The sequence below is a fragment of the Oryzias melastigma genome, linkage group LG3, assembly GCF_002922805.2.
Source record: "Oryzias melastigma strain HK-1 linkage group LG3, ASM292280v2, whole genome shotgun sequence".
In the NCBI taxonomy this organism is placed as follows: domain Eukaryota; kingdom Metazoa; phylum Chordata; class Actinopteri; order Beloniformes; family Adrianichthyidae; genus Oryzias; species Oryzias melastigma.
This window is the reverse complement of record NC_050514.1, coordinates 34,934,033-34,942,773: the sequence shown is the minus strand read 5'-3', so window position 1 is coordinate 34,942,773 and position 8,741 is coordinate 34,934,033. Positions and strand designations below refer to the sequence as shown.

Here is an 8,741-nt window from a genome sequence, read left to right as displayed (position 1 = left end):
GGTTACCCACTCTGACTAGTCCTCAGTTTAATCTGAAGTATTCAGGAAAATGTCCCACAGACACGCAAACTCCAGACAGAACGCCAGCTACTGGATTCTGCACCATGAGAAGGAAGTGGGAGGTGCCAGAGTTTACTCCGCCCACCCAACTCAACAACGCCCTGAAAATGGATACAGGGAAAGAGAAAGTGAAGCTGTGTCCGCTTCTATGAGGTCAAATCAGGATCTGCTTAAAGTGAACGAAAAAACTGATTTAAATTGTAAAATAAAAAGAACATTTGAAAGCACTTTTAAACTCAAACATACATTTTGAAAACTTGAGGAAATTATTGAAAATTTGGAAAGATTCAAATTGAACATTTGAAAAAACAATATTGAAAACTTGAAAAAATATTGAAGATTTTCTGCAGGTAAAATTAGGATCAGCTCAGCAGCAAAACCTCAAACCCTGAACCGAAGGTGAAAACAAAAAATGAAAATGATCAAAAAGAACATTTTGAAAGTGCAAATAAACAGAATTTTAAATTGGTAACAGTTTTTTTTTAAGTTTCAAAATTACTTATTTTTTAATATTTTTCTCAAATTTTCAATATTTTTTCATATGTTCAATTTTATTTTTTCAAATTTTCAATAATTCTTTCAAGTTTTCAATATGTATTTTAGAGTTTAAACTGCTTTCAGATTTTCAAGACTTTTTTAAAATTTAGAATCCCTGTTTTTCACATTTTTGATCAGTTCTTTCGTTCACTTGATCCTGATTTGATCCCAGAGGCGACAACGCTGAAGTTTCTAAACAATGTCATGGAGTTAAAGTCCCATCCTAAACACCCACATGGAGTTTTACATTCATCAACCTGTAGAGTTTCAAAAACAAACGAGAGAAATCAAACCTTTAATAATCTGTCAAATGATCCATCTGAGAGTGACGTCCTGGAGTTCAGAGGAGAACCTCCTGGAGTTCAGAGGAGGACCTCCTAGAGTTCAGAGGAGAACCTCCTGGAGTTCAGAGGAGGACCTCCTGGAGTTCAGGAGGACCTCCTGGAGTTCAGAGGAGAACCTCCTGGAGTTCAGAGGAGAACTTCCTGGAGTTCAGAGGAGAACCTCCTAGAGTTCAGGGGGAACCTCCTGGAGTTCAGAGGAGAACCTCCTGGAGTTCAGAGGAGGACCTCCACGGTCTCCTGCAGCCGTTAGTCTGAAGCTTAAAAACCCGACTTTCTGTAGGTTCAGGAGAAAAAGCATCCATATTTTTACTACAGTCATGTCATTGTATGGAATTCTTCCCTGAACTCATGTAGGAGTGGGGGTGGAAACAGCGGTGGGGGGCATTTAAAACAGCCTGAGCTCAGATTTACTCTGATTACAACATTTAAGGTCAGATGTATCACAAACGCCTTCTGGTGCTTTTGTTTTTAATGATGAAACTGAAGATTAAAAGAAATAACTCCTGATAAATGCAGTAGGGTCTTAGCAGTGGCGCCCCCTGCTGCGTGGAGGTCTGCACAGCTTCTTCTTGTTTTCCCTCAGTTGTCAGGAACGTTGTTCTCTGGCCTTCTGTAATAGAATCCAAACATGAAGTTTGTGAAGCTGCAGGTCCATAGATTCTGTCAGATTGTCTGTCAGACCAGAGCGTGAACTTCCTGTTGTGCTGCGTGTCATTTCCTGCTGAGTCTGGGTGAGGTCGTGTCCTGACTTGTGTCTCGCCTTTCCAAAGACTGTCTGCCTTAAGGTGAAGCATGAAGCGTCGGCCTCCACGACGGCGTGGAGAGCATAAACCTCGATCTCAAACTGCTGATTAAAGGTGTTCATGCTACACGTGTTTGTTTTAATTCATGTTGAGATGAAGAGAAGCAAAGAAGAGACCACTTTTCATCTATATTTACCTTTTATTTAGACGACGTTAAATCTTTAAATCAGTTCAGTTTATGTCTGACTCAGAGTTCAGCGGAGTGTGCTGTGGGGCGCTCCAAATTTAATTTTGTTGAACATCATCTGGAGGCCATCCGGTCTCATTTTCAACTCTTTTGGTTTAACAGGACAGAGGATTTTAACAACAACCTCCCAGCCTCCAGCCGGACGCTCCAGCCTGATTATTTTTATCCAACAGTCTAGTTTTAGCGCCTCAGTCTGAGTCTCTGATTCTCTGATTCATGATTTATTATTTCTCTTCTTTTGAGTAATTTGGTGCTTTTGTTCATTTTTTCAGCATTTTCAGTCTTCAGCTTTAGTTAGTCAGCCTGTTGTTGCTCTTCAGCTTCATGCAAACATTTATTTTAGCTTCAAATGGCTCAGCGTCCAGACACTAGAACATACGCCATCATTTTCTGAATCAAATTTTACAAATAATGTTTTTGTTTTTATTGAAGAAATCTTTAAATGCAGTATAGCAGAAGTTATAGTAGCATTTGTTGTTGTTTTAATGACATTTATTGTCTTAATTATTATCTATGTTGGCCCTGAGGTGCAAAGATCCCATCAACGAATCACTCAACACAAAACACATTAAAGATCACAACCATGACTGAAAGAGTAAACAAAAAATGAAAAGCAAAAAGAATTACTTTTAAAAAAACAAAACAAGATTCCAGAAATCAAAATGTAAAACAAACAAACAAAACTTTTAAAATTATTGTTGATCTTGAATGTGTTTTTGCATGAGTGATTTATTAATGTGCTTCAGCCTTCAGGACCACTCTAATTATTATTATTACGAATGTTATATTGGCTGCTTCCCAAAACACTGTTCTTGCTCCGGGGTAAATGTTTTACACGTTTGTCTGCAACTTTAAAAGTGAATAAATTTATGATTTATGTTTTTAAATAAAGAAATCGTAGAAATAAAACTGTCACATTCTAAAAGCTGCTCACAGTTAAACTGGATGATTTCCAGCTAGATTGTGAGTCACCACCTGCATGACTGAGAACCAGACTGGCCTCCAGAGATCAGATTTCTGATGTGAAGATCTGTAATCTGACCTGTAATCTGGGATAATCTCCCCCAGATTATCTTCACTCAGATGTTTGACTTGCTGAAGGAAAGTGAAACTTAAACTTTGTGTTTGGAAGTTTTTGGGACAGAGATGAAGACGATGGACGTGTGAGAACAGTTCAGTGCAGGAACCGCAGATCCGTCCTGAGATAATCTGACGTTTATTTCAAACACAAACCGCTGAGATGCTGCAGTTTCCATGAAAAGAGCATTTCAAGATCTTCTGAAATGCAAACAGAACATCTGAGGGTTCTGCTCGGATGAGATCAACATTTTGAGAAGATCGAGGCGCCATTGGCTTTCTGTCCTGCAGGGGGCGCTGCAGTCAGAATGGGATCATGGGTTCCATCCATAGACTGTAAAAAACAATGGACAGATCGAGCACTGAGGTCCCCCATTGGAAATGCATTACTTCCTCTCCTCGCGAAAGTAGGCCGCCGCTTTCACCGTCAATTCCTGAAACGGATACCGCCATTTGCAAACAATCTTCAGCGATTGGTCTGAGTCATAGCTGAGTCATGGAATCTACAGGAAGTACTGTCGCCAATCAGGAGTGAGATTATTGCAACCGTCCGCCTCTTTCCACGCCTTTACCACGAAACAGCAGATGTAAACAGCTTCTACTTTAATCACGGCGGCTCGGGAGAATTGTACAAGTCATTGTTGAAGCCTTTGAGGGAGAACCATTCCAACATTTGATTCTGTCAGCGGTCCTTTGGGATTTACTTACATTTATTCCTTTTTGTCGAGATAAAAGGAGCATTTGGGTGACGCCGCTGGAGAAATGCGCGTGTCCCTCGCGCGCGCCGCAGCTTTTCAGTTGTCATTCGCGGCCAGGTTACAGTCTGATCAGATGCACGTGAGAAGCGCGTTCAGCGGTATTTAAAATAAATAACCATCCTAACAAGTGAACAGCTGGATCTTTTTTCTGTTTAAAATACAACCAGGTCCTTTTAATTTTGTCCGCTCCTCGGACAGCTGCGTCTAATTCAGGCTGAAGCTGGAAAATTGCAGCGAAGCTTAAACTTTGGTTGGTGATTTTATGCGCATATATGTAACTTATAATTTATAAGCTACAACCAAAACAGTGAAATAAAGAAAAACGAACGTTAAACAAAGAAAAAAGTCCAAAGCACATAACCTCAGAGTGAAATCTATTTCTACAGAGTAAATCCTCATCTAAAAATGTTGACTGGCGCCTAGCAGCTGACTTAGAACTGGTGCGGACCAGTGGAATCCGACTGTTTAATTAAAACTTTAACATCTCCTGCTTTTTTTAATATTTCATTAAAAACAGTTTGTTAGCAGCTGTGGGAAATATCTGCTCTTGTTGTTTCAAACTGCTGCATCGGTACATTCCATTGAGGAAAACAACAGTAGGACAATGACTGGTACATTGTTGAATTGTATAGTAGGTGTTAAAAGGTCTTCACGGACCCATTGATGAAGTCTGCTCCCATTGGCTACCCGTCATGTGTCAATCAAACCCCCCAGACGGTCGACGTCAGACCCACAAGCTTATTGAGCCATCTGATTGGTCAATTTATAACTCTAATAACTTGTGATAATGGAAAAAAATCTTTTAAAAAAATGAGGATTAGAAAAAAGAAGTTAATCAGAAACTAGCAGAGGAAGAATGATTATTCTGACATATAAAATGACAACTTAAATAACTGTCTGTTTCCCAATGTAAGTCAATGGGACTTTGGCCTTTTTGCAACCCAGTGGTACTTCCTATATGGAACACGGAAGGAGGGGGGGTTGATCAGTCCAGTTATTCTTATATACAGTCTATGGTTCCATCCGTGGATCCGCGTCTTCAAACCGGAACACTGTTTGACAGCATAGACTGTATATAAAATATAAAACTGTTTTTACAGTCTATGTTTGACAGCAGCGGTTAAAAACTATGTTGTTTTGAGGAATCCGTGAAGGTGAAACCCAGACACCGTCCTTTTAGTTTAAACTTTAGCTTAGTGGGTTTCGAACGTGACTCCTCCGTCAGTTGGGCGGGAAGCGCGCGCCGAACCGTCACTCTGACCGTTAGAGCGCCGTCCGCAGGACGAAGGCGGACAGGTGAACCCGAATGTGATGACGTCAGGACTCGGCAGCGAAGACAAACAAACAGGTGGGAGTGAGTGAAAAGGCTCTCGAAGGCGGGAAGACTGAGGCGCGCGCGCCGGCAGGCACAGTTTACCTCCTGCCTCTAACCCTGAAGGAGGAAGAGGAGGAGGAGGAGGAGGAGGAAGAAGGCTCTGAGGTTTCCTTTTGGACCAGGTGAGTTCACACCTGCATGTTAGCATGGCTAAACTGCTCGGAGGCGGTGGTGTTAGCATTAGTTGCTAGCGGTCGGCGAAGCCTCGTGCTCGCTTCCTTAGCTAGGACAGCTAGCTTTAGCCGGCTAAACTGGTTAGCGAAGCCAATTCTGACAAAACCACAGAAAAAGCGCCAAAGGAAACGCATTTCTACTTCACTTCCTGTTTGAAGCTTATTTGAAAACCAGATTAACTGGACCCACGTCAGTTCATCAAGTAACCACTAGGGGGCAGGTTACGTTACGTTACTTCGTTTGGGTGTGAAATTGTTCTGTTTCATGGGGAGAATTACTGACAACTCAACCATTCATTGTATGTAGAGAACTGGACCGAGTGAGTGTGACGTCACTCCAGCTAAATGAAGTCAATTCAGTCTTAATTTATAGAGGTGGCCACGTTGGAGCCAGTGAACAGTGATTGGTCCGAGTCGGTCTGAGTCATTATTTCTATGGCAACCACTCTCTCCGATCAGTCCAGATGACTCCACCCACATATTGATGTGTGATTCCTTCCATGACAAATGTGGACAAAGGTGGACAGGATTTATGTCTGCCATGGACATTAGTGAAACTCAAAGATCAATGACTGTCTTGTGGGGTCCAGGTGACCCCACTTATAATGTAAACAAGCTAAGGAGAGCAGAAGGGTTAAGAGAATCTGGCTACAGAGAACAAATATGGCGCTAAAAGGAAATCACGATTTTTTTCAATTTTATTTCACGATTTTGATTTTATGACGGTTTCATTAAAATAAATTCAAATGGACAAAAATTGAATTATAATGATTTTAGTTATAAAAAGTAAACACATTTTGAACAAATATTTATATTTATTAAAATTAAAGATTAATTAAGATAAATCTGTAAATATTGCAATAATTGCACCTTCTACTGCCACAGTAATGCATTGCTGTCAAATGATCAGTTTCTAAATATCCCTGAGTTTTTATTTTGCCTCTGTGCTAAAATCCATAAAACAGAGCTTGTAAATGATTGTCATCCAAGACCAGAAATGAGGGAGATTGATGAAGTTTAGTAATGTCCTTTCCCTATTAAAAACATCTCAAAGTGATAAATAATAATAATAATAATATAAATAAAAACACCCTTTACCACATTTTCAAATGAAACTAAAACTTTTATTATTTGTGGATTACATACATGGTAAATAAATCTCAAATTCTTCAGAATTTACCTTTTAAATAGACGATTTCGTTGTACTTTGAGGAAAAGGCTCCATCTGTGTCGTGGAGAAACAAACGGCATTTCGCGGCTCCGATCAGCAGATTCACGGAGAAAAAAGCAGTTACAGTTTATTCACATTCAAAAGCGGATAGTTCTGAAAAAGTTTTAAAATATCATATTGAAAGGGTTTCCTAAAGTTTAGAACATTTCCACTTAACAACCGGCTAAAGTTACAATTTCTGCTACAGATTGATTCTGACTCTCTTGTGTTTAACCAGAGCCCCTTCAAAGTGGCTCCAAACGTTGGAGGTGGAACCAGCGAGCACCACATGCTTTTACCCAAGCATCTGATTGGTCAGTTTATAGGGCTGTGGATCATCGCTTAGGTGGCGATCCGATTCAATTCACGAATCAAGCTCAATGATTCACGAGTTGAACCACGATTCTTACTTTTTATTATGTTTATTGCTATGTGTATGTCTATTTACTAGATGGATGAAAATGTAAATTATTTGTATTTAATCATCATTTATACCTTTATTTAGAACAGGAGATCAGAATGAACAAAAAAAAACAACACAAAGATTCAGATAGAATGAAATTTTGTTTGTAATTTTTTTTGTCAATCTTCTGGTTCAGCAGTAAAACAACATAAAAAGGTTTAAAAATCACTTTTGTTTTGGGTCATTTAACAACAAAACCTGAAAATGTTCTCCACAGTTTTCTATCCTCAAAGTTCTTCAATATTTTACGTTCTAAGCACCACATATTGCTGCAGAGCTCCTATGAAAAGTTTTTTTTCGCAGCAGAATCAGCTGATTCACGTTGATTACATTCTTTCAGCAGCGCGAGGCTGTTTCTTCAGAATAAGATGGAGTTTCGTTAATTACGTCAAATGTTGAAGAGTTATCATAACCAAAAGAATGTAAACACTGGAGCTAAAGCTCAGATGTTAAAGCTAATTCATTGTTTCAGATGTCATGTCTGTGAGCAGAACTTCAGTCTCAGTTTCTGAACAGAAAAAAGCTCTCGCTAGTTTTACTTTGAAAACCGGAAGCTTCACCGTCACCAAGATGTGTTTACTTCCGGTGGAATACGGCGGCTCTCTCGGCTTTGTTTTAGTTCGTAAACTTAAAATCCGACATTAATCTGCATTTCAGAGCAAAAATACATCGTCCTCAGATGATATTATGATTATATTTTACTACAATTTACTACATTTATAAAGATCATGAATCAGCGATCTTGGACGTCGTGAATATCCGTACTCGAATTTTCTGGAGCAAATCGCGAATACCCGAGCACCCGGATACTCGTTACAGTTTATAACTTGAACAACTACCAATAAATAATAATATCAGGAAAAATGTTATCAAGATGTTAAAAAGGAATCGGATCAATAATGTTTATTCTGACCAATAGAATGACTGAGTTACAGCTGATTATTTCTCTATAGAAGTCTATGGATTTTGGCTTCATAGAGTCTATTTGGAGGGTGATGGGGGGAGGGGAAACTCAGTCCAGTTCTATTAAACAGTCAATGGCTTCAACGACATTGTTACCCCTAAAATAATATATAGGGCGGTACTACTAATCAGCTATAGAGGCTAGCGTTGCTGAGCTAGCCTGTTGTGTAGTTGGACGCCGTATTGGATATGTTGAGATGCTTGTTTACTTCTGTGCTACAATTATTGAAACACAGCTGGGAAAGCAAGAATGTGACTTTTCACAAATAAATAATTACTGTCAGCTAATAAAAGAGAACGTCTAGAGGACGCTGAAGTACCAGCTACCTACTTCCAGTCTGACAGCTGTACTGGGAGCTGGTTGACCTCATTGTGTTTGCATGTAAGGGTTTGTTAGCAGAGATTAGTGAACCACAGGTGAATATGCAGGTGTGTTTATGTCATGGCATGTATTCAGTGTAAACTGAGATTAGCGTGTGATCCCAGGACTGTTTGGGGTTTAAGTGGGCTTTGGTTTGTTACTGGTATTAATCCAGTATAGAGGTAATCTGCATTCTGCTTTAGGGAGCTTATTTTCAAACGAAGCATTTCCGCTGTTCCGCTGTAGGTTCTATAGCAGGAACCCAACGCCAGGATTCTGGAGCAGAACAAATGCCAGGATTCTCCGGGTCCTGTGTGAGCAGTGAAGTCATGACTGGACAGTAGCAGTGAGAAATGTATTTTTAATCATTTTTAATAATCTCATAATTAAATGAAGTAATATCTTCCATCATTAGGGACTGGACTTAATC

The 8,741-nt window shown here is 39.6% G+C and overlaps 1 long non-coding RNA gene across 1 annotated transcript; it reads left to right on the top strand.

The window, feature by feature from the left end:
* The first annotated feature begins 4,747 nt into the window (after positions 1-4,747).
* Positions 4,748-8,741, top strand: LOC118598627. The gene is made up of 3 exons (XR_004947682.1): positions 4,748-5,263; positions 8,558-8,625; positions 8,727-8,741. It is a non-coding gene; the product is annotated as an uncharacterized LOC118598627 (long non-coding RNA).